This window comes from Grus americana, chromosome 10, assembly GCF_028858705.1.
Source record: "Grus americana isolate bGruAme1 chromosome 10, bGruAme1.mat, whole genome shotgun sequence".
NCBI lineage: Eukaryota > Metazoa > Chordata > Aves > Gruiformes > Gruidae > Grus > Grus americana.
Window position 1 is genome coordinate 11,935,932 of NC_072861.1, and position 24,341 is coordinate 11,960,272.

General features: G+C 37.3%; 1 protein-coding gene across 7 annotated transcripts in view; it reads left to right on the forward strand.

Annotated features, from left to right (window-relative positions):
- Positions 1 to 24,341, forward strand: part of SEMA6D (semaphorin 6D) — a 225,181-nt gene that overhangs the window by 70,441 nt on the left and 130,399 nt on the right. For all 7 annotated transcript variants that reach the window (XM_054837325.1, XM_054837324.1, XM_054837330.1 and 4 more), the window contains one exon: positions 21,031 to 21,111. The gene's annotated coding sequence lies outside the window, so the exon portion shown is untranslated. Of the gene's footprint in view, positions 1 to 21,030; positions 21,112 to 24,341 lie in introns of those variants that run through there.

Below are 24,341 nucleotides of genomic sequence, written 5' to 3' on the forward strand. Positions count from 1 at the left end.
AAGAGGGGAAAAAATAAGGAAAAATTGTATACCACCTGCTGATGTGTGAATTGGATAGCAATGCAGGAAATGACATGTGTTAAATTGCTCTGATGATAGAAGGAAGAAAAGTTAGAAAGTAAATGATTTATTTTAAAACACTGAATTAGAACATAGCATGTGTTCAATTTGAAATACAAAAGCTGAATTTAATATAATATTGGCCACTGACATTTAAAGTTTGAACAAATGCAATGGTTCTAAAATTTAGACATGAATTAATACTCAAAGCATACTGCTATAATGGATGCAAAGGATTAAAGATTATACTTTATTAAATTTGAATCAGAATTTTGAAAGCCTTTCAGCCTAAAAGTCCGTTTGTGTAGGAGTATGTGTGCATGGATGAGTGTACTTGTACGTATGAAATACAATGAGATTTTTCTAAAGCTCCATGGATGGTGCACTTGTGTTTTCATATGCCAAGTGTTAGATATAGATCTTTAGATCTTTATGCTATACTTTTTATACACAAGAAAGGCAGAGTTTTAACTTTACCATTTGCATGTGCTATTCAGCACAAAAACTGGAAGGAGAATTCCAGAAGCTAATACTTGGACCTATACTCATTCATGTAATGTGATTCCCTCTATTTATATGATCCTTTAATTGAGACATATCGCTGTGTATCCAAAATGTCAAACTCCTATTTTATATTAGAAATATTAATTGCAAAACTTGGCAGCTTCTGATATCACATTACTAAAGGAGGCAGTCTTGGTTGTAGAAAAACCTCTCTTCAAAATCTGTTTGCTAAAAATTTGTTATGGTGAAATTTTAAGGGGGTTAGTGGGATGACACACAACAAAAACAAAAGTTTAAACCGGGACTTGCTTAGGAAGAATGCACTTAGTGGCCAGAAAGCCCCAAATATTCTTTCAAGAATGAGAGAAGCTTTATCTTAAAGGCTACTCTGACTTGGGTCTGAACTGAAGACTAGATCTAGTAAGAAATTAATAACAAACTTTGTAACAATGGGAAAAAAAATAGTAATCCATATGAAGATGTCGTGAAACAGAAAATTGAAAAGGAAAGTTAGAACTATCAGGAGAAAAGACATAGCTGATATAGCTACAAAAATGGGTAAATTAGGAACAAATCACATCCTAGCTGTAGTTTTGGCCTGTTAGTAGACAAGGGTGGCAAGATCACCAACAAAATGACAAAGTAAAGACTGAAGCGTGCATTTATTATTTATTTTCTGTACTGGGAAAGATGCAGGATAATGTGCTTCAATTAAATGAAGAAAGCAAATAGTTTGAACTCAGTTAGTAAGCAAGGAAAATATTAACCATCATTTAGGTCTAAACAATTTACACAACATCTGTGGATCTGCTATTTGAATGCTCTATCCAGTTCAGAGGTCCAAATTTTTAAGTGATGTTGACAAATCAAAGGTGCTGAAAAGAAAGATGAGGTGATTAAAGTGTTTCCTCTCCATGCGAAAGACTCTTTATTCTGTGTAGTTATTTCATCCAGGAGATAAAATAATAAGAAGAATCATCAGTTGGAAACTGAAACATAATAAATTCAAATGAGAAATCAAACACAAGGTGAACAGTGGTGCTGATTAACCTTGAATAAACCCAAGGGAGTGCAGAGGTTTTCCAGCTCTTGATAGACTGAGGTCAGGTCTAGGTGCCTTTTTGGAAGGTCACACACAAGATTTTAAGCTCAATACTGGAGCAACTAATGAAATGTAATGACCTGTGGTATACAAGAGGTCTCATGAATGCCTCTGACTTTAAAATGTTCAAATTTATTAATCTTGGAGGGGTGAGGGAAGTTGAAACTCTGTATTGGTCCCTATAAGACAGTGGGCCAAAGCCAAGAGCTCAGCCACGAGGCTGAAAGCCTGGTTATGCATGCTGTGTTTGAAGGGAGGCTGGCAGAGGGGCTTGGGGGATGGCAGCACAGGGGCAATGTTGTGCCAAGCTGGCGCTCCAAGGACAATAAGCAGCTGGCATTTTCTGGTGTGATCTTCAGAAGCCTTTCTCTTAGTGGCTGTCCCTCGGGGTAGCTCCTGCTCTCCTCCAACTGCAGCTCTCAGTATGCTGAGGGAGCTGCTCTTCTTATGCATAGTCAGTCGTGGAAAACTTTAAAACACATCTTCCAGCAACACATCATTTCCTGTGGTTGTCCTACTCATGAATTTTTCACGTTGCTCTGCCTTCTCTCTTGCACATTGCTAATCTCTGATCATGCTTCTTTCTCCTCTCTTATTCACTGGAGTCCAGCTTAACTTTAATGTAGAGACCAGCTTGCACTGCTGATCACTGTGCCTTTTTTTTTTTTTTTTGTCCTGAACTGTATGGAAAGACTAGGTCAAGTTGTTACTCTTGTGCTGGCTAGTTATGCTCCGTATGTGACATTCCTCTACAGCTGTTCCAATTATGCCACGTCTTACTTCATTCCTCAGACTGTGTGCGGAGCCAGATTTGCAATAGTCCCTTTTTCCTATGCCTTGTTTTATCCAGACAAGCAGATCTGCCCATCTTTTTAGATGGTAAGTACTGACATATCTGGAGCACTAGTAATCGGGGTTTTTACTGCTGTCAGCAGCTAGTATCATCTAACACTGTTGTGCTGTGCTCCCAGCAATAAGAAAATGAGGAAACCACAGAAATACAGCTGTGTTCCAAGTAACTTGTTTACTACTGTGTATAAACACACATGGGTTTTCTATTTAGATATGCTGTCTCTCTCTCCAGTATTCTCGTAGTTTCTACAGCACATCACAGGAAGAGCACTTTGAATTGTGTAAATAACACTGATTTTTCAGTTCTAGCACATGAAATGATCCAAAGTAAAGATTATTTCTGACAAATCAATATGTATATAAATATATTTTTGCAGGGTTTTTTTAACCCAAAATTAAATGTTTTGAGGCATTTGTACAAAAAAAGTTTGGAAATAAACAGGAATCTTTGACTGGATTCCAGTTCTTCTGGCAAAGTGGTAAAGAAGGTACTCTCCACCCCATTGAGCTGAGTGATTTGATGCTTAACCCACAAAACAGAAGGAAAATGTAGTCAAAGAGACTGTGAAATTCTATTTACACAGATACTGGAAGCAAGTTTGGGATGGGTAGGAGGGGGAATGAATTTTTTTTTTTCTTCTCCTTGGGAGCTTGTATCTGAGAAAGAAACATGGATTGATACTGAGAGAATGCTGTGCTGAGGAATGCATAGACCTCTAAGTATTGCACTCTTAGCATGAGAAAGTGTAAAGGCATTGTAGTAAACGGAAGGAAATGGTAAAGACATGGACGTATAAACAATTGAGAAGCAGGTATACCAAAACAGTAACAATAACAGTGCTGTCCCAGGGAGATGGAAAAGCAAACTGTAATTTTGATACCACCACAAAAATTATTGAAATATTGGCTCCGGAAACAGTGGTGGGTTTGGTTTTTTATAGGTTTTCTGAGTGGGGGGAGAGGGGAGGAAGTACAGAAAATACAAGAAGTTTGTGAATCATTCAAAGGTTAATGTGAGTCCTCTGGTTGTACTGATGCTTTGAAAAAGGTATTACATGTGGAGGCTTTTATTGAAAAGGTGATGAAGTTGTTGATTACCACAAAATGTCTGTGTTTCCTTTTGTTAGTAGTAGAACACATAGGGTCCTGCATCACAATACTCAGCTCAGGAGGGGGCCTGTGCATCTTAATTTTTTTAGTACTGCAATGATCCAGTCTGAGATAGCAATTCATGTTTAGCAATTCTGATTTAATTTACAAATCAGCTAGAATATAATTATTTTCTGATTATACTTTAGATTTTGTGATAAAAGATTGTTTTTGATGTTTACAGGAAGAGGAAAGACTCAGAACTTTTTCTAGTCAACATTTATTTCTAGAAAACTGATTTTTCTGCTAATGCAGAGTAGATGTTGAATTTTTCTGAGTTTTATTTATCCTAATATCAGAATTGATTCCAAGCTGAAGATAGGTAAGGGTTAATGGATTTCTTTTATTACAATTTTAAATCCTAATGCCTACACAATGGACTTCTCTTAATTTGTACTGATGACTGAAATTGCAAATTAGGTAGTAAATATGATTAGAAAAAACACAAAACTATGACTCATAAAGGTCAATGCATGCATAGACAGACACTGCATAAGATTTTGATATTTATTATAAAGCTACTGTATTAGCAAACATGTAAAATCGACTTAGAAGCCATCAGTTTAGCACCATGTTTCTACTTCGAGCAGTTGTTATATTCCTGTACCTCTACTAGTATGTATGTTGTGTGTTTTTTCTCTTGAATACTTGCCAGCAGTATCCCTGAGGGACACATTCAGCCTTATGGACTTTTTGTGTCATACAGGAAATATGGAAGACCAAGCATGCCTCCTGTGTGTTGGCAGCTCTCACCTATTTCCTTGTCCAGGCCTTTTACTGCCTGTGTCAGGAGTCTGAAAACTCCGCTGCTCTACCATGCAACTTCTCTCTCTATCACCATTGATTTCATATATTAAATATACGCAGTTCCTTTTTTTTTTTTTCAATTTGTAAATCTCATTAGGTCTGTGATAGTATGAGCAAGGCCACAAGCCTTGTCCTTTCAAAATGGCTGTACCAATTCAAAGCAGATGCTGTCTGTATCTCTGGGTCTTTGGAGGAACATGTATCCCTGGTGGCTGAATAGCACATTTATCTGCTAGGCAGGCATCATCAGACAAAATACTAGAACTCCCCCACTGGTTTCTCAGGAGTCAAAGGTAAAAGCACAGGCTTATTGTCTTATGAAAAGCCTGCATCTGCTGTGGTGTACCATGCATCAGTATTCCTGAGAAATCTTTATCAGAGGAGGTAAAGAACAGATGGATTTTCAGAGAAAGACACTTCTGAAGTATTCCTCTTCCAGGGCACAATTCCTCTCCTCACACTCTGATCCTACTTCTGTGCCTGTCCCAAACCATTCCTGGGGGCTGGTGCACGCTGCAGTGCTAGGAACTGTCATTGCAGCTCCTGCTTTGAAGCAGTAACCGCTGCTGGCACAAATTCTTGAAATAGCATAGACTCTTACAGCGTTAATTCATCACTGCAATCATATTCCACATGTTAGCCTGCAGAAATGAGAAATCACAACACTGGCAGATGTGTTCCCTCCTCAAAAACATGATTTTGTGCTCTCTTCTGGCTTAGTCTTGCCTATGATGCCAGGGTTGCAAATCCTGGAGTAGCAGATTCATATACTGACCCCGGAACTGATGGTGCTTCCCCAGCCTTGTACACCCTCTCTATCTGCTTACTCAGTCATGGCTGTCTTGAGGATGCCCACGTTCACCAAGAGCAGCGAGTTCCCTGTTGCACTTACAAGTGAACTGGTTTTGACAGCTATCACTGACAAAAAAATATGGAGGGATTGCTACAATGCAGCTTTTTTTTTTTTCCTTCTTTAAACTGTATTTATTGATAGAATCACAGTATGCAGGACAAGAGGCAGCAGTGTTGCTCCCCAGGGGTTTATTCATCTCAATACCTCTAATTCAGCAAAGTTCCCTGACCTGCAAGGTCTTAGGAGACTGTGAAGCCTCTCAAGCTGATGCTGGGTTTGGTGAAAAGCTGGTCCTGTCGCTGTGTGGACAGCTTTATATCTTTCTAATTACCAGTAGTAGAATATGTGTGTGGATAGTCACTCAAGAGTTAGGGCACAACTTGTAATTTCTGCAAGAGGTATTGACGGCATGCATGTAGCTTGGGGTCTTTGGCACATAAAATTCTGCAGTTGAAAATAGAAGTAGGTTGACAGAGGCATTGGTCTTGTATTTCACCCTTTGTGCTCTTGGGGGGGGGGCATGACCCCACCAAAAAAAAAAAAAAACAAAACAACAAACCACAACAACAAAGCACAACCAAGCGAAACCTTGGGGTAAGGCTTGCCAAATGTCTCTGAGTTCCAGTATAAGAGACTTGTGCATGTATATTTAAATAACAGCATGATAAAAGAGTAACTTGTCATTTTAAAGCTTTTCTTCAAGCAAGGAAAAGAGAGAGCCAATTTTAGGGAGATGATTCTTTTATAGCAATAAATATCTGAGTTACCTGAGGCACAAGTTTCCTGTGGTTTGGGTCACTGAAGAAATTTTAATTATACTGCTGAATTGGGTGCAGGTGTGAAGGTGCTGGCAGCTGGGGGCAGCTTCTGTGAGGACAGGGCGAGGCTGCCCCTGCTGGACACAGCCGGTTCCAGCTGGTTCCAACCAGCCCCACCACCCGCCACAGCTAAGCCCATCAGAGAAGCTGGTGGCGCTTCTGTGGAAATGTATTTAAGAGCAGGGAAAACACCACACAAGTGGTGAGGTGTGAGGAAAAAAGTGTGAGGAACAGCCTTGCCAGCACTCAGGTGAGAGAAAAAGCAGGTGGGGGAAGGTGGTTTAGTCTTTGTTTCTTACTATCCAACTATAATTAGCAATGAAGTAATTAATTTTCCCCAAGTTGAGTCTGTTCTGCCTGTGATGGTAAGTGATCTCCCTTATCTCAAACCATGAACCTTTCCATCTTGTTTTCTCCCCTGTCCTGTTGAGGTGGGGGATGAGGGGGGCAGCTGGACAAGGTCAACCCACCACAACTGTTTTGATGTAGGGCTCTAAAATGTTCTTTCCATCAAAATAAATCCATGGTTTCTGCTGACAGGCAAAGAGTGTTCAGGTTTTACAACTTAATTCAAAGCAATGCATGAGGAAAATAAGTACAACTGGAAAATCCTTATGTTTTGGGGTGAGGGATCACAAAGGGAATTGCTGTCTTGGCTAGTGTAGCTGCAGTTTGCACAGAGGAATTGTCATATTGGTTGCAGTCCTGGGGGGGAAATTGCTGTGTTTGGATCTAGGTCTGCTCTGTAAGAAATCAAACCACAGAGTGTCTGGGAATAGCACTGTCAGACAAGCATTTAACAACAGAACTAGCTTTTTTTCTGTGGCATACTTGAAATGGAGTCAGGGACTCCTAGAGATAAAAGCAAAAGCTGTTGCATCTGAAGAGCCACGTTTATGTGCACTAACATATCTTCTCTGTGAATTGGTGCTGAGGGAGGCTTGCAAGACACACTAATGGTTTCCTCCAGCACTCTCCCCTTCTCAAGCCAACTGAGTTCATTGGTCACTCTTCAGCGCAGAAGCTGAGAGGTGGCTTTACTCACAAGGATGAAATTCAACCGAATGGAAATGGAGGCCTCTCTTCACAGAGCCGAACTTAACCCTGCAGAAATAAGAACTTCACAGATAATGCCAAACTTCTTTGATTTTTCAGACTATACAATTGTTATAGAGAAGTAAAGTAGTTAAAAACTGAGGGATGAAACCAGCAAGCTATGGGCATAGCTATTACATAAAAAAGTAGTTAATAGTGTTGCTATGTGCATGAGATTCTTCCTAATGACTCAATAACCTAATCCCATATTTAATAAATATTTTTAAGATTATTACAATGTTGTTGTCACTTACATGCTTCTAATAGCTCCCCAGAAATAGGACAGCTAGTTAGATGAGCAGATATTCCTCAATTAGGCCGCAATTTCATATCACTATTAGAGCTTCTGTGTTGCAGATATTACATATGCAATTTAATCCATGGAACAGGGGAATGCCTAGTCTGCATGTGCTTCCTGTTGATTTGCATGGAAAAAACATAAGGATTAGAGAGAAAACTTTTGGAAATACTTTACCATTCACGCAAGCATCTCAAATTTCTTAATTTATGTATTCTTAATAGATAAACTTGATTAAAATTTTCAATGTAAGACTTTGAATCATATAAACAAGCTGATTTATTACGTACATATTTACATATTTTAGTGACAATGTCAGTGGGCAAAAATATCATCTACATTTGAATATGTTACTCTTAAAATAATGTTCATTTTCAAAAAAGAAGTGGAGTAGTAAGAGACATGGTGTTATAAGGTAGTAGATGCTAGAATACCTTTTATTTCAGTAATGCTAGCCTTTTCCTGTTCCCCTATTTAAAATGGTGGAATTAGATTACTAATGTCCCTCAAAGGATACTTAAACTAATCAGAAAACATCTGAAAGAGCTTCTTTCCTCCCAAAAGGACCTGATAGGGTTGTCTCATCTGCCATGTATTATTTGCAATAGCAGAAAAGCTTCTAGGACTACTTAACGAGAAAGGATAATGGAATCTTATATATTAATGGTCAAAGCCTGAGTAAGAGCTGATGCCCCCTAAAACAAGTTCTGAATATGTCCTTTGGGAAACATTTCCTGCACAGATGGTTTTTTTTTAAATGCATGAGGAAAATGTGCCAGGCAATACCACTTCCAACATTAAGGGGCTCACATGCACCTGTCAGGTAATAAAGGCTAAATCCTGAGACTTGGAGCATCCACAGCTTGTACCACTTTCACTAAAGGCAGAAGGTTTCATTCCAGCTAGATAACCAGATCTGATCTCCTTGTATATGATAAATCACTGCATTCCACTTGGTTACAGCAACATGAGTTTTAATAGGTTTCTTTAACTGAAATAAATTGCTAAACCATAACCAATCCAATTTGCTAGCGAATGCACTGCTCCTCCTTACAGTTTCTAATGGTTAACTTACGAATACAGCTCCCTTTTTCTTAACTTTAATTTGCCTTGTTTCATATTCTAGCAATTAGATCTTGTTGTCCCTTTCTTCATGGTATTAAAGAACCTCTTTGTAACAAGTATTCTCTTGATTATGGTCACTTCTCAATCTTCTTTTGTATAAACTTAACAGATAGAGCTGTTGGAGGCCTAAAACCTTCACTCCAGTCCTCAAAACATTTCTCTGGTTCTCTTTCTGATGAGTTAGGGTTTCTTAACAATGGATTCCTTCTCTTTAAGAGGAAAAATATCTAACTTTCAATACATAATTTTTTGAAAGCAGTCACCTCACTCCCACAGTATAGACTTACCAGAACTGATTATCATTTATGTATAATTTTCATCAGGGAATAGGGTATCAAAACCAAGAATACTTATTCTCATACTGGATGTTTTATGATGTTTGTTCAGTTCTATTCTTTTAAAACCATTTTTAGACCGCAAAAGAACATCAAGATAGCAAAATTAAGCACTCAAAAGCTAATAGATGCCGAAACAAAGGTTGCCTTGTCCTACTCTTCTTCCTCTCCTCCCCTCGTGCACACTTAAACCCTGCTGCTTCTCCTGGCACTAGCTGTCAACACTACCCTAGCTGTAGATCTGGCAGCCAGTTTTACCCAGGCCCCTCACAGGGTGTCCCCAAGAAGGCCTTTCAAGACATCTCAGTGTATATATCTTCAGATTATTTAGTTTCCAAAACCTAATGTATCTCCAATGATATTACACAAATAAGATCTTTCAAAGGTTTTTCATGTAGCCAGGCTTGCATTTTCTTAGGAACAACAAAAGGTACATCCTTAAATACAACTTTACTCAGATGTTCACTACACCAAAACTCTCAAGTCAATAATTGTTAGAAAATGTATTTATATTGTGGCATATTGAAGCAAAGTATTTTCAAAAAAATTCAGCTCTGAACATGAGCCCAGTATAGAAAATTTCTCCTGCTTTCCCAAATACAGGGAGTAATGTGTCAAAAACCTGGATCACTTGACCCTCCCAAACTAACAATCAGCTGCGTATTTGCAGATATAGAACCACAGGCAACAAGAGAATTTTAACACCTGTGAAGTTTAGCATTCTCCAAGTGAACTGACAGCTAAATGAGTTTTTTCAGACTAGGTGTAGACACCACAGTCCTTTATGTATTTTGTCATAAGCATCCTGAAAAAAATCTCAGACATTTACAGAATCAGCCTTGTAATGGAATTCTAGCTGAAAAAGTATGGGTGATTTTAGGTTTTTACAAACCACTTGGCTTCCCACAGCTTCTTAGTCATTCATTTTAATTTCATAGGACAGAGAAAGAATATTCTTCCCAAGGGAAACAGTTGATGGAGTCCCAGATGAAATACATAATTAGAACACCCATAACATATACAGCCTGCTGCTCTTTCACCATTTGTCTACTTCCAAATTGCAATTAGTTAGTAAAGTTATTTTCATTTTTAAAATATTTTCTACATCGTGGTATTAGATTTGTTCTTTCCCCTTTCTTTCATATAAGTTCTAGTACACTGTGGCAGTAGTAGGAGTTATCACGGAACATTTTAAGGAGTGATATCAAGCCATTAGTCCTTATATGCAAACAGCTAGAGTTGCAGAACAGTGACCAGGTTTGTAGTGCAGGACCAAAAAATCATGTAAAGATTCCAAGTTTTAGACAGGGATGTATTTTTATTAATTCTATCAATGTCTTATCCAGTCATTTCCATTACAAATAGGAGTTCTAAATAATTCCAAAATTATTAAGAATTAATATCTGAAAATTGATGAGTGAAATTATGTATTTTATTAGGGGTTTCAGAAAGTATGCTTTTCATTTACTTCTTTAAAACGTATATAACTAATGAAAAGGCTTTACTTGTCCCCTTACTGAATATAACAAATGAGCATCCCCTTACAGATGAAGTCAAGGAAAAGCAATTCTTGGCAGTAGAAATTGGGAAACAATGGAACTGTGCAGAATGCTTCCATTCTATGAAGCCCTCCATGTGTATGACATTAGGCTGCCCCATGCAGAAAGTCCTGTGATGATAAATATAGTTGCGAAGTATGTCCAAAACCATGCTCCTTTGTAATTTGCAGTAGCTGCTAAGATTTTTCTTTTGCAGTTTGTCCTTCAACCTTTCAATGATGGGCTAGGTGAAACATGGCAAACCTCTTTTTTTTTTTTTTTTTTTTTTTTCTTTCAAGTTTTGTTTCCCAGGTCAGCATGTGACACTTCATTTTCACTGCCTTGCATATACATCTGTTTCTCTGTGTAGCAAATCTCAAGATTTACATAAGTAGCTTTCAGCATTCTTGAAGCCACAACAATGTACAAATGTGTTGGAAACTGGTGAACTAAAAATTATATTTGACTGCCCTGTTGTGAATAAAGATTTAAAGGACTGAAAATGTTATTAATGATTTCAGTGTAGCGTCTTCACACTGAAATGATTACGATGATAAGTTGACCTGCTATATTTAAGTTTTGGTCCCTTATTTTTATTATAAGCTTCTCCTGAAGAAGTTTGAATCAGGAAGAATACAATAAAGCAGAGATGTAGTTTGTCTACTGAATTTACCTAGCAGGTAGTTCAAAGGTTTTCAGGAGAAAATCTGAATATGTATGGAGGTAAGACAAGGTGCAGGCTTTTGCTTAGAGCAAAATATAAGTGTCAGCAGAGTTTTAGAAAATATATATATATTTTCTCCTCTATTTTTTTCTTCAATGCTACCATCTTCTGTACAATCGCCACTAAACTGTGTTTTATTTTAATAAGAAAGGTAGCTTAGGATTCTAGGCTGAGTTTCCTAGCCTGATTGCAAATATATAGAGAGAAAGTCTAATAAAAATGAGTTTCAAGGTTCTCAGTTCTGGTCAGGTCCTGGTAGTTTATCCTGATGATTACCCTGTGATTGCCTAGTGTCATTTGAGAGGTCTGACCCATTTGCCACAATTGTGCTACAGCAGTGCGGGTTATGTGCTAGCCTTGGACTTAGCCTGTGATGAACCAGGATATGAGTGTGCATATACAGGTAATTTGGCTCATGTTGCAGCCTGAGATTTTCTGTATACCCCTTTGCTGCTTTGGTTGGGGCAGAAAGAGGAGGATCAGCCACTTCTATTGCTAGTGCTTTCTGTGTCCTCAACTGAACTGCAGTGCCTTCATCCATCTGCAAAAACAGAGCCAAGGTATCCTGTGGGGAGGAAACTGTTGTGAGATATCCCGGACTCCTCTAATGGTTTACTTGCATAAAGGGATTACTCAAGACACTTGATTCACACTTCATATTCGCACATGGAGAAAAAGAACCTTAAAACCATACAGGTGAAGATACAATGTAGCTACCATTAAAGCTTTCTTATTGGGGGAAATATCCACTGCTACCTGATCATGCCATTTGACTGTTTTCCTCCTGCCTTTCCAGCATCTATCTGTTGCTTTTTTTTGTCTGTTCTTTAGAAGGTTAATTTATGAGATGATGCCTTTAATGGTGCTCAGAAGGCATCTGTCACATATGGGACACTACTAGGTATAACACATAATGATGATAATCAGCCCCAGAACTTGATGTGATAGTAAATGTGAAGCCTGTAGATTCCCAGTTCCTCTAAAACCTGTCAGTTATCTTTAATCTTTAAGCAGAAGAGCTGAACTGTAAAAAGAGCTTCATGTGAAAGCTGCAGAACAGAGATGAATGCCTGGCTATTAAAATGAATAGGTGTCTAATATCCAAATTATTTCAAGGATATGAAAAAAAAACCCTGAAAAAAGAACTGTTTACAAGGCCATTTTAGCAAGATTCTCTTATTCAGAGTTGTGGTACTTTATCAGTGCCAAATATACTAAAGCTTTTGCAAATGTGACCCATATTATGATTTTGCTGGTAATTATTTTCAGTTATTTTTTAATTATACATAGTCCTTTACTTAAGCACTTTGTAAAAATAGAGATCTCTGACAAAACTGGAAGGGTACCAGTAAGAATAAATATATTGTTCTGCAAGTTCAGCCTTTATTGTAATGTGCAAACCATTGGATTAAAAGCAGTAAGTATCACAGGTCAACTGCACTCACTAATCACTGCTTCAACAAAAGAGATTGACTTTGTTGCTAGCTGGCTGCAGTAAGAATAGTAAATCACTTCATAGGCTTTACATTTATTCAGTTCACAGCTTGATCACTACTGTTTCACCTTTCCTCTGAAAAACAGTAATGCTCTTCACTTTGTCCAGGAAATAGAAATTGCTCATGGAATCTCCTATTTGTTTTAAGTGAATGAACAATACAGCTTATGCCCACTGGTTCCTGAAATGAAGCGCTGTCATAGCACAGTGGTTGCAATGAATATTAATATTGAGAATTGGGGAGTGGTGGTGGGTTGGTTGGTTGGGGTTTTTTGGTTGTTTTTTTGTTGGGTTTTTTTTTTTTGGTTTTTTTTAGACAGCTTCTTATAGATGATTGTGCTGCTTTATGCATTGCAGTTTCTGTACTTTGTTATCTGTGAAGACTGCCATAATATAACTTTGCAGGTAGAACTGCAGGCAAGCATCTTGTGAAAGACGAGCCTCGTGGGATGCTGATTGCATTACCATGCTAAAGAAAATTGCTGTAACAAAAATGTTTAGCCAAATCTCCGTAGAAAAGGGTAACATTCATTCAAATGCATATTTAAAGGGAATCTTCTGAAATGGAGGAAATACCTAAATATGCCTTTGAAATAGTGAAGTATGTAGACAGAAGGTGAAAAATAAGTGTTCATTGGCATACTATTTTGCTTTCAAGCTGTAGAGTTTTAATTTTATTAAGAATTAAAGTGATGCCCTAAATACTTATTGACACCAATATGTCTTTGTGCCAAAAATAAAAGTCTCTGTCTAGAGGCATGTTTGGAAAGATAGATTTGGAGGAAAAATTGTGCCTACAGCAAAGAACTGCCATGCTGGAACAGTGGGACAGTTTCTGCAGAGAGACATAGAGGTGCAGGCATATTCTTGCTGGAGCAAACACCTTTCTCCATTTACTTCATTGGTTCAGGCTCACGTCTTATAGAAGGAAAAGACTGCCTCAAACGTGAGCTATGTGCAGTTAGGTCTGTTCTGTAGCACCAAGTTTTGTAGCTGCTAGTACATCCTTTTGTAGCCAATCACGAGATAAAAATAAGTTTAAATGCTTTGCTTTGATTGTGGGTGTTTCTTCTCTAGCTCTTAACCTAATAATTTCTGAGTTATAGTTTCAATGTGATTATTATTGTCTAGTTATGTGATCTGTCTTGTAAAGAGGAAGAAATGGCTTTAATTCAGACGTATTCCAGCTCACAAAGTGGATTTTAGAAGGTGCTGAATCCTTGCCTGCATAAATATTTCAGATCCTGTTAACAGCGTAACATACTGCTATTCAACAAGGAAATCAAAGGTTTATGATAGTCCTTTGTAAATCAGTGGAAAGAAAAATGAAAGTACAACAAATACACTGTTAGTTTTGGAAACTCTGGCTTAAATTATGTCACACATACAGTTGCATTTAAATGAGTATGTTCTAGACATGCAATTAAGTTGGTTGTGGTGCAGCTAATGAAATACAAGGATTGGTTTTCACATACATTCTCCTGAGCATTCAAGCTTTAATATATTATTGTGCTTAAGGCAGGGGCTTGAAATACAGTGGGGGTAGGGGGGGGTTGTTATTGCCTGTTAGTCTCAAACATAGGAAAGCATAATATTGCTATAAAATGCTAAGAATATTTTGATACAGAGGTGATAAAAGAAAAGCATTTCAATTAGCTATTATTTTAAATGATAAATTGTAGCATATCACTCTTCTAAAATAAGCAAGTAACAGCCATTCATAAAAGTGTCATGCATCATTGTTATTGAGGTTTTTCATGCTTTTTGAAATCAGCATGCTCTTTACAATTAGCTCTCTAAACTCATTTTTTGAAAATATAGAGGCCCATCCTTTCAAAGTTAGGGTCACTGATTTTGATGTCACAAAACACCTTTTCAAGAGTTTTCCTTTGTAAAGAGGTTTCTCTGCCTTGATATTTTAGTGTAGTTCCAGGATCCTGACTGATTGGCCTATAAGTCACATTAAATTCATATATTAGGTAGTCAGAAGATCTGAACTTTGCATTCTTCTGAAATAGAAGCTAGGGAGAGATGACATCTAAACAAGCTGCATTATTTTGGAAAGGAATAATTCTTGGAGAACTGGTGACAGTTATGTTGTGGAAGAGACTACTAATACTTGAATAGAAAAGAATACAGCTTCAGATAGGTTCAGCTGTATCTGGCCTGGGCTATTAGCTGCTTCATGCTGACAGAAACAGCATAGCAGAGAACTTGGGCATTTTACTACATGTATCTGTAGTAGATGAACCAAATGCTGGAATCATTTTTTTGTGAGAATGAGTAAACATTTTTTATTTATATATCTAGATAGATAGATATGCTTATATTTAAATGGTTTTTAAGAACAATAGGGGACACAAGTGCATAGGATGCTTACAGGTGCGTTATAATGAATATTTAGACTGTGATTTCTACAGTTTCTCAGGGATCATGAATAACTCCAGCCTAATAACAGCATGCCCAAGGAAAGAAAAACATCCTTGGAGGACAGAGGCAGACCTGTGTATTCCTCTGATCTGTGGTCCTAGGGCGTAGGGGTGCTGAGGCAGAGAAGAGCTACTATGTGAAATCCTGTACCTCACTGATGTTGTGACTTTACAGGGGAATCCAGATATTCTCGTTTAAAGTCTGTCTCTGAAAACCACCCCTTTTTCCCTAGAGGGATAATAATTATAGCCAATAAAAACCTTTGTCTAAAGGGAAATGGGGGACTTACTACTCTCTGGGTGGGAAGAAAAAGTAATCTATAAAATGTTCCATGGAAGTGGCTTCCTATCTCTCTTCCAGGCCTTCAGAATATTCCAGTTTAATAATACCTATTATCTGCTTCTACTTCTTCATTTCTTCAACTAATGTGCATTGAAAATGTTCACTTATCCACCTGGGCTCAGTGGAGCTTTATACATCATATGTATTCCTGTTAAAGGCTGAACTTATTTTTATATTACTTCAGGTTTTCAATTAACCTTCCTTCCACGTATTTCGCAGCATTAAGAGCAGTTTAGTGTTAAAAAGAACTCACATCTCCTCACACCTCCTCTCCTCCCCCCATAAAACTTTAAAATGCAGCTTTTCTGTGCTGTATGAAACCTTGCGATATCTGAGTTACATAACCAGTTGATACTGGATTTACATTATTTGTAGGAAATGACACCAGCGGTAATTTTCCAGTGGTTTACTGTTAAATGTAGCTGGTGTTGCTACACTGAGCTGCATTCTTTCTTAGTAAAGCATGGACATCAATTTTATTCAAGGTGGATAGGTAGATGCAGCTTTTTAATGTATATGCATACATCTAAAGAAATAAAAATTATTATGACTTTGGAAAATTCTGTTAAATTCAATGTATTTACATGGAGATAAATGAAGAGTAGATTCATGAAGGAGAGCAAAAATGGTGAGAAATTCCATTCTAAAATCCTATATTTGGTGCTACTGGATTTCTTCTGTTGTGTCACACAAATATCTTAGACTAATCTGATGGATGAGTAGATTAATGAGTATTTTATGGTAATCCATTCAGACAAGTCAACTACAATAAGATGTAAAATTAAGCATTGGGTTCATAGCGAATTTTTAGGGTCAACCATTTGTTACTTTTTCTTATCTCTAAATTTTTGAAAGTGCTTGTCAATGTTTGGTCAAGATTAAGGTTTGCTAAGGCCTCTCTCTTGTGCTTGATACCATCAAGTAGTGACATACTACTTAGCAAGCTGAAGTCAAGGGTGACATCACAGGCACTTGTGATTTGCAATATACATTTCATCTGTAGGGAATCATCAGTGCTGTCCTCTCAGCTAATTGTTCCCCTCTGCATGCACATTTGGATGTCTCTCGTGAGTATCTTTCTTAAAGCTTTTTAACTTAGAATTTTGACTTTTTTCTCATTCTCACTCCTTTAGTCTCAACTCCTGACTTTGCCAAAACAGTGTAAAATTTCATCTGAATCATTAATAAGAAAATATCTTCATCCAAAAAAAATCTATTCTCAGCATCTTACAGTAGTTTACTTTCACTAAGCTTTCTGGACCATAACTGCTCATATTATCCCCAAGCTCTTCCTTGCTTCCCAGGACTATAAATATGCCTTGTATAAATCATAACATTAGCTTTCTCAGACATTGTATCAGTCATTTGTCTGCCAGTGCTTTGAGGGGCTTGCTGCTGCCTCTGCTCAAAACTGTATGTGCTGAAATCCTTCTGCATTACCAGAAGTGTGATAGGATAGCTATCATGCATATTCCTCTCCCTAGAATGGACTTGACCATGAGGAAAATGGAAATTTCAACCCAAATCATCAAATGTTCATGTCCTCACACTTAAGCATGTCCCATGAACATGAAATACTTCATATATTTTTCCTCAAAGTACAAATCGTAGGATTTTTCTGAGATAAAAAGCACAGTGGGACAAATATGCCTGTATCTTTTAGCCAGTTCAGGTGTCATGTCTGAATGTAAACTAGGTATTCAGACGCCTTTTAAGGATCTGCAATCATTTTTGAAGTGCTGCAGCTCCATGGTAAATTGAACTCATCCACATGTCAAGTTCTATTCATCTGACACCATGAGAGTTTTAAATAAAGACCCACTTATGACTTGGTCTAGCAAGGGTGAAAATGCCCAGCAACTTCGTTATTGTCTCTCCTCCCTTGGTCTTCTTGCACAAAAGCAAATGATATACCTGAATTGATTGAAGTCAGCATCTGCTTTCTCTCTGAATCTCTCAAAGCCATCAAGACCACTGTTCTTATAGATACTTTCTCTATTTGTTGCTTTGTGCAACGAGGCATTTCTGGCAGAAATCCTGTGACCTAGCCAACTTCCTCCATGGCACAGTCATTCTTTTTTCCCCCTCTCAGCTCTGTCAGATGCCTAGCTACTATAATTGAAATCTTCACCCACACTGCTAATCTCGTCTTCACCACCTTTGACTCATTCCTCAAAGCCTCTTCTCCTACCACAATTTCTTTCTCTGAGGAGGATCTTGACAATTTCTTCCCAGTGAAAACTGATAAATATATAATATTCATAACTCCTCCTTTCACTTATTGCTCTGTTCCTGAAACAGTCTTATAGCATGTCACGTTATAAAATTTTCCAACTGCTCCTCTTCTCTGCTCACCCACTTTATGCAGTGACCCCATCTTAGCCCTTTTTTCCTCCAATCTGTCTCTTCTTCCTCTTTCTTGCACAATTCAAGCTTGCCTTAGTCTTTCATTTCTTCAAAATGTCCCAGTGTTTACCCCACCTGCCCTTCTAATAAGCTGTCATCCCTGAATGCATGGAGTACACTACAGTCACTGCCATCTAATTCCCACTCTTTGTAATCAACAGGAACTGCTCAAACCAGTCTGTAATAACTTTCTCCAGTTGGAGAATCAGTACTCCACCTTCGACCATGTGAATCTATCAGGTGTTTCAATATATATTTAACTATGATAATCTTACTGTAATCCTTTCCTCTTTTGGCTTCCATGACACTATCCTTTCCTCTATGTGCTCTTTGGTGAATCTGCTTTATCATGTCTCCAGTTGCAGGAGTTTACAGGAAGGTCAGGTTTTTACTTCTCTCCTAGTTTATCCATGAGGTGACTCACATGAAAGCACATACTCAGCTACCATGTTAATGAGGCTGATAGGAACTACGTGGACCTCTGTACTTCTGGCCTGACTCTTCCTACCCAAACTAAAATCTAAGTCTGCTTCTGTGTAAATATTGAAGTGGTATCTCAAACCAACATCATTAAAACACTGGTCCTTACTCTTGCTGCAGAAGCCCTCTCGAGTTACTCTTTCTCATGATGTCTATTAACAACCTATCACCTCATCTGTCACCCAAATTCACTACCTGAGCATTGTCTTCAACTGAAATTTCTCTTTGCCACCTCAAATCCACCTGGCATGTAAAGTCTGACATGTGGTCTCTCCTAGCTATCCATACAGGCTCTTAGATTTCTTGCACTGTAAATTTGTTTTCTCAAATCTTGACAAACATAATCTTACCCAACTCAAATTATGCTGTTAGAAAACTCATTTTCCTAGGTTTCGGTTTGTTTGGTTGGGGTTTTTTTTGACCATATTACTTTCTGACCATAACACTCAGGTGATATTTGACTCTCCTTTTTCTCCTTTAGGCAGCTTATTTGTCCTTTCTCTACTCTGTCTCATCTCTTAGTCAGTATGACAACAGCAGCTTCAACCTCAGTTTGAGTCATGATGTTCATTCTATTTTTCAAGCCAGCACCTTCATGCTTTTTCCCATCAAAACTCTTCAGACACTTCTGCAAAACTGTTTCTTCAAATCTCTCCTCAAAACGTGCCTTTGCCAGGCCGCCTACAAAAAACACTGCTTGTCGTAATGGCTATTATCTTCTCTTTTTCCCCCTCTTATTTCATACTGATCTATTACCTTTTGTCCTTGCTATATAAATTCTAACAATTTTTTTTCCACTGTGCTTTTAGATAGGGTAATGCTGTGAAGTCCTGGTCCATGAGTAGAACTCAGAGGTGCTATGGTAAACAGCACTGAAGAGAACAGTAAAGGCCAGGAGGAATTGAAGTCATGGCTGTATCCCTGCAGAATGGGCCTGGCACACTATTCTAACAGTTAATATTTTTGGCAAAAACACAGATATGGAAACTATGTCTATGGCCAGATGTGCACACAGAGAGCTGCCAAAACAGAGTAGTATACACTGTAAGCTATGCTGTTTTCCCCAATAACGTATGCAGAGATGTTAGTCCTTACCTTGGAAAAAGTGACACACTGCATAAACTCTGGGATCTGTAGCTATGGTTCTGGGGTGATTTAAAGTATTGTGAACTGACGCTTAACCAGCTAAGTCATTCCCTCCAGCACCTTTTTGTTGTAATCTTCCTCCAAAGATATTAAAAATACAGAAACCTTGGCCAGGTTGTAGTTGATCTAATTTATAAAACATTTTCTGGGTATTAAAAGCTAGGGCAATGCACTAGTAGTCTTTAAATTGTGTTAAATATACTGTAAACTCCCAGAAAGAACCTTTCATTGAAGATTATTGTATGAAAATTTGAAGATTAAAGTGTCTTGATTAAAGACTAATGTGAAGTGTACTGGGAAATTGATGTATAAGGAGCTATATGGTATATTAATCGTGCAGTTTTCAAAACTGCCTGAGGGAATTAGACACCCAGTTCTCTTACATGTCTTTGAAAAATCTCACTCTAGGGAATTTGTTGTTATATAGTGAAAATGGTAATATTTTCATTGGGAGCTTGAGTAAAAGAAGAAAGGAGAGATGTGGAGACCCTCTGTATTCATCTAGGGCTTGATTTTAGCTCCTTACAGTTTTTTCCTCTTTTGAGTTTGCTCTGTTATTGTATAGAGGCAACTTGGATTTGAGTGCTACAAGTTCATAAAACTGGTCTGACCCAAGAACACTGCTCCACCTGCCTATGTATTTCTTGTCATCAATTCCATTTCTTCTTTGCTTTCACTTCAAGATAGTTTTCATGTTCTCCTAAACAGAAGTAATTTGAATAATTTTTAAAATAACCATGTAAACCTTAATGAAACAAATGTATACATGTACATATTTGTATTTATAGTATTATATGAATTAATTAAAAGTAAACAGCAAAAATAATTATATGTTATACATGTATTTTGTAAAATAATCCTTTTGCTGAAGTTTTTCTCAGTCATGTTTTTTGTATATAAATTTCAATACTTTAATGCAAGAAACATTCCACATATGGTAGAAATTAGAAGTTTGCTTGTCCCTGAAGTGCTGCAATACAAATAAGCTGTTAAATGCCAACTCTGAATGTTGTTTTTCAGATGTTAAGAGAGATAATCCTGTACTAAAACTATTAGGAGGCAAATTTATTTGAACTTCAAAACCTCTTTGATCTGAAAAGAAAATAAGCTGTGTATGAGTGTATGCTTCATTAATTTGGGGTTAGCCAATTGTGTGCATTTTGTTTGTTTGTTTTTTCCATGAGACATCTTTCTAATGCAGTTTATTAAAACTAATAATGCAATACACTGTTATTTTTCCTGGTAAAATCTGTTGCATTACTTTCATAAAAGGACAGTTTCTCTATAGAAAGTACCCTGTGGGAATCGATAGTCAGGTTCATGTGCGGGTGTGTCGCATTCAAATTATTTTAGCGGTCTTATCATTAAACCTGCAGTAGGCATTTATAAAGTAAGGCTTCCATGGGTAGTGGGAAAGTGTGATTAAAAATAATCATCTGTCTGATGAATATTTTCCTCTGACTTTTGGCAGGATCACTCATCTGAATTTGTGTCAGACTCTGCAGGAACACTGATGCCAGCAATTTAAGGATCTTCACATTCGGTCTCAGTGGTAAGGTCTAAAGTAAACCACATTAAAATATTACTGTTTTCTGTTACACTGAAACTGAATCTGTGTGAAAAATGAAGTATTTCCCCTTGACCAATGGGGAAGGATAGAGAGATATAAGAACATGTATTGATCTACAAGAGATTGAGTTTAGGAGACAAGTTCTGAGCAATTTTCATCAGATTAAAATGAGAAAGGCCATCTTTATTGTCCTCTCTACTAGTGTAACTGCTCTTACAAGGTTTGACATTGTACATTTTGAAGAATGTAACCATTTACAGAAGGATAGTGGGCAGGCTCCAAAGAGAAAGTAAAATGCACAAAAAGGAAATTCATTTGTTTCCTCTTGCTGAAAACTGAGCAATAAGTTGTAAAATTACAAATTATTTTCCCCTCTAATGCTATCTTTCTTGTAACTAGTCTGATTGGTCAAACCGTGAGTCAGATTCTCAAATACTGCTGTGGAGACCTTGTGAAGGGATGTAATCTATCTGCATCTTGAAGCTTGGAATTTCTGCTGCAGAGATAAATTCTCAGCTTTGCTAAAAGAGAAAAGGAAGAGGGAACAGCTAAGTCCCACCATACTTTTGTATCAGTTTGGAATACATTTTCTAGAAAACTGTAGTTGGGTAGTGTGGACTAGTTCTTTAGCAGGAAATCATGTTAGTGTGTAAATGTTCAGCTTTTTGGGGAAGAAAGATGTAATTTTTAGATTATAATATTGTCTGTGATGATATTTTGGTCAAAATTTTTCTCACTGTTATGCTACATACCCCATTAAGTATTTTGGGACCTGGGGAAGTAGGAGGCCAGGGGAGGCATACCACTGCATGCTATACTCCTACACTTAGCGTTGACTAGAGGCAGGATATAGGCAGCCCTTTGACCTCACCCTGTCCAGTCATGCTCATGCTGGTTTTAGATCACTGTGATACAGATGTCAAGTACCACCACTTCCAAGTCCTGCCAATTCCAGGCTACTGAAGTGTGGTTTTGTTTTTTTTTTAATTAGATTACACTGCAAAACCTAGAACTCTTCTAACATGGAAACAAAACCTGCATTCAGCATTCCTCTAGAAATTTATTGTCACTAACCAAGTAGTTCAATAAAATCTCTGCTTTGGTTTAAAGATGTATTCAACAACAATAGCATTCCTATCCAATCATGCTCTTTTCGTACAAAAATGAGCATCATAATGTGTTAGTATGAATCCTCAAGACAGGTTACATTTCATTATTGCTGGGTAACTTTTATAATGTTGGAATGTGTTCCTAATAAAGGACAGTATCTCCCTCAGAGCATACTGTACTAGTAATGCCCTTTATTAGATATAAAAGAATACAGCATTCATATCATGTTACTTTATCACATAACCAAGGTGCAGAACAACAAATTGTCAAGGCAGTTTTGTAAGGAAATAATATGAGCCTAATAACAGTGTTCTAAACTTTTCAAATTGTTGTTTGACACTACTAAATTCTGTACGCATGCTGTAAGTTGGAGAACTGAAAGTCAATGCTGTTCTGACAGACAGAATTCATGGAAGCTAGAAGTGACTGGTACTGAACTACTGGATCTTTTTCCCCTGGAAACAGAAGACACTAATGACCTAGTGAAGGAAAGCAAGAGCGCCTCATTTGTTGTGTCTTAACTAAGGCAAATGAAAAACCATTGTAAGTCATCCAAGGTCTAGCCCTGTGACAAAACTCCCATTCACTTCAGCAGGAGCAACTCGGGTAACAAACATTTAAGCACTAAGAAATATAACTGGTTATAGATAAAGTTCTTTAGAATCTAGGAGAAAAAATTGACCAACTATAAATACATACAGGGAGAGAGAGAGAGAGAAAGTTCCATATTTATGTTATCAGTAAATGTGTAGCATACGCCTAGGAAGGATTAATGACATTCAGGGCATACAGATGACCGGTTCACTTGTTCCACTGCTATGAACTCAAAAAATAGTTCAATATTCAGTACAATTAAAGGAAAAGTGTGTGCATATCCACATGTGTGTTAAAATGAGGAAAAAAGAGAGTGTTACTTCTTACAGCATTTCTTTAATTGACCATCCCTTCACACTTCAGCCTTTATATGTTTTTGTGTTAATACTTTATTATATTTTCTTGAGGCAAGAAAGGTTTTCAATGAGAAGTTGATGAATGTCCATATTAAATCGGATCCCCTTTTTTAATTAAGTTCATCTAAATTTAATTTTGCAATTTTACTTCAGTAAACTCATCTGACTCCAGATGTTGAATGTGCTTTTCCTATTCCTGCTTTCACATAATTGTACCTGTAAAAGATTTATGACTTAGAGAGGCATTTCTGAACACTTTTGAGTGTTTTCAGCATATGTTTCGTGGATGGCTAGTAACATGACCAGTTAGCATCCAAATATACTGCTCTGCACCCAGGCTTTCTTTTAATAGGATGTTACTTTTATTAGCTTGAACTTTAAATAAATAATCAGTTTAAAAGAAACACTGTCAAAGCATTTCAAATTATAGAGGGATATTGCATTGTACAGAAAGTGAAAGAGAAGTCTTCAGAAGCTACAGAATGCCATAAGAAAAAATATAACTAAGAATTACTCACTTTGATTAAAGAAAACCCCAAACGATTTGTGGTTTTTTGGGCCCCCTCCTTTAATTACAACCGTGGTGGTGAATTGTTTGGTGCTGTCAGCATGTTACTTGAACTTTGCAAACATGGGAAATATATACTTAAGTGCTTATTTCAAAATACTTTTACTAATTTTGCTAACATGAGCAATGACTTTGCAGATTAACTATTATCACATATTTTTCATATTCTGTCATGTCTTCTGGATCAGTGTGAATGGCTCTTATTTTAAGAATTACCCAGAATTTGCTCCTTAAATCTGGACATATCTAACAACGTTGTATGTGACACATATGGGGCATTGTATCATGAAGGCTCTGGTTCTCATCAAAGAAACAGATACCCCAATTAAGCTTTCAGACAATATTAAAAAGAAAATAGTCCAATTGTAAACAAGAAGATGGCTGTATTCTTTTTTCTTTCTTCAAAACAAAATCACTTTCAGACTTCTTGCTGATGGAAGCACTTTTGATATATTAATTTGAAATATTTATCCATGCAGTAAAGAAATCAAGTTTTGAACATTTGTGTCAATTCAAGGCTCGTAGGATGCAAACTGCTCTGGGCATGATTGGCAATCTGTCACTCCACATTTGTTTGGAGGTTT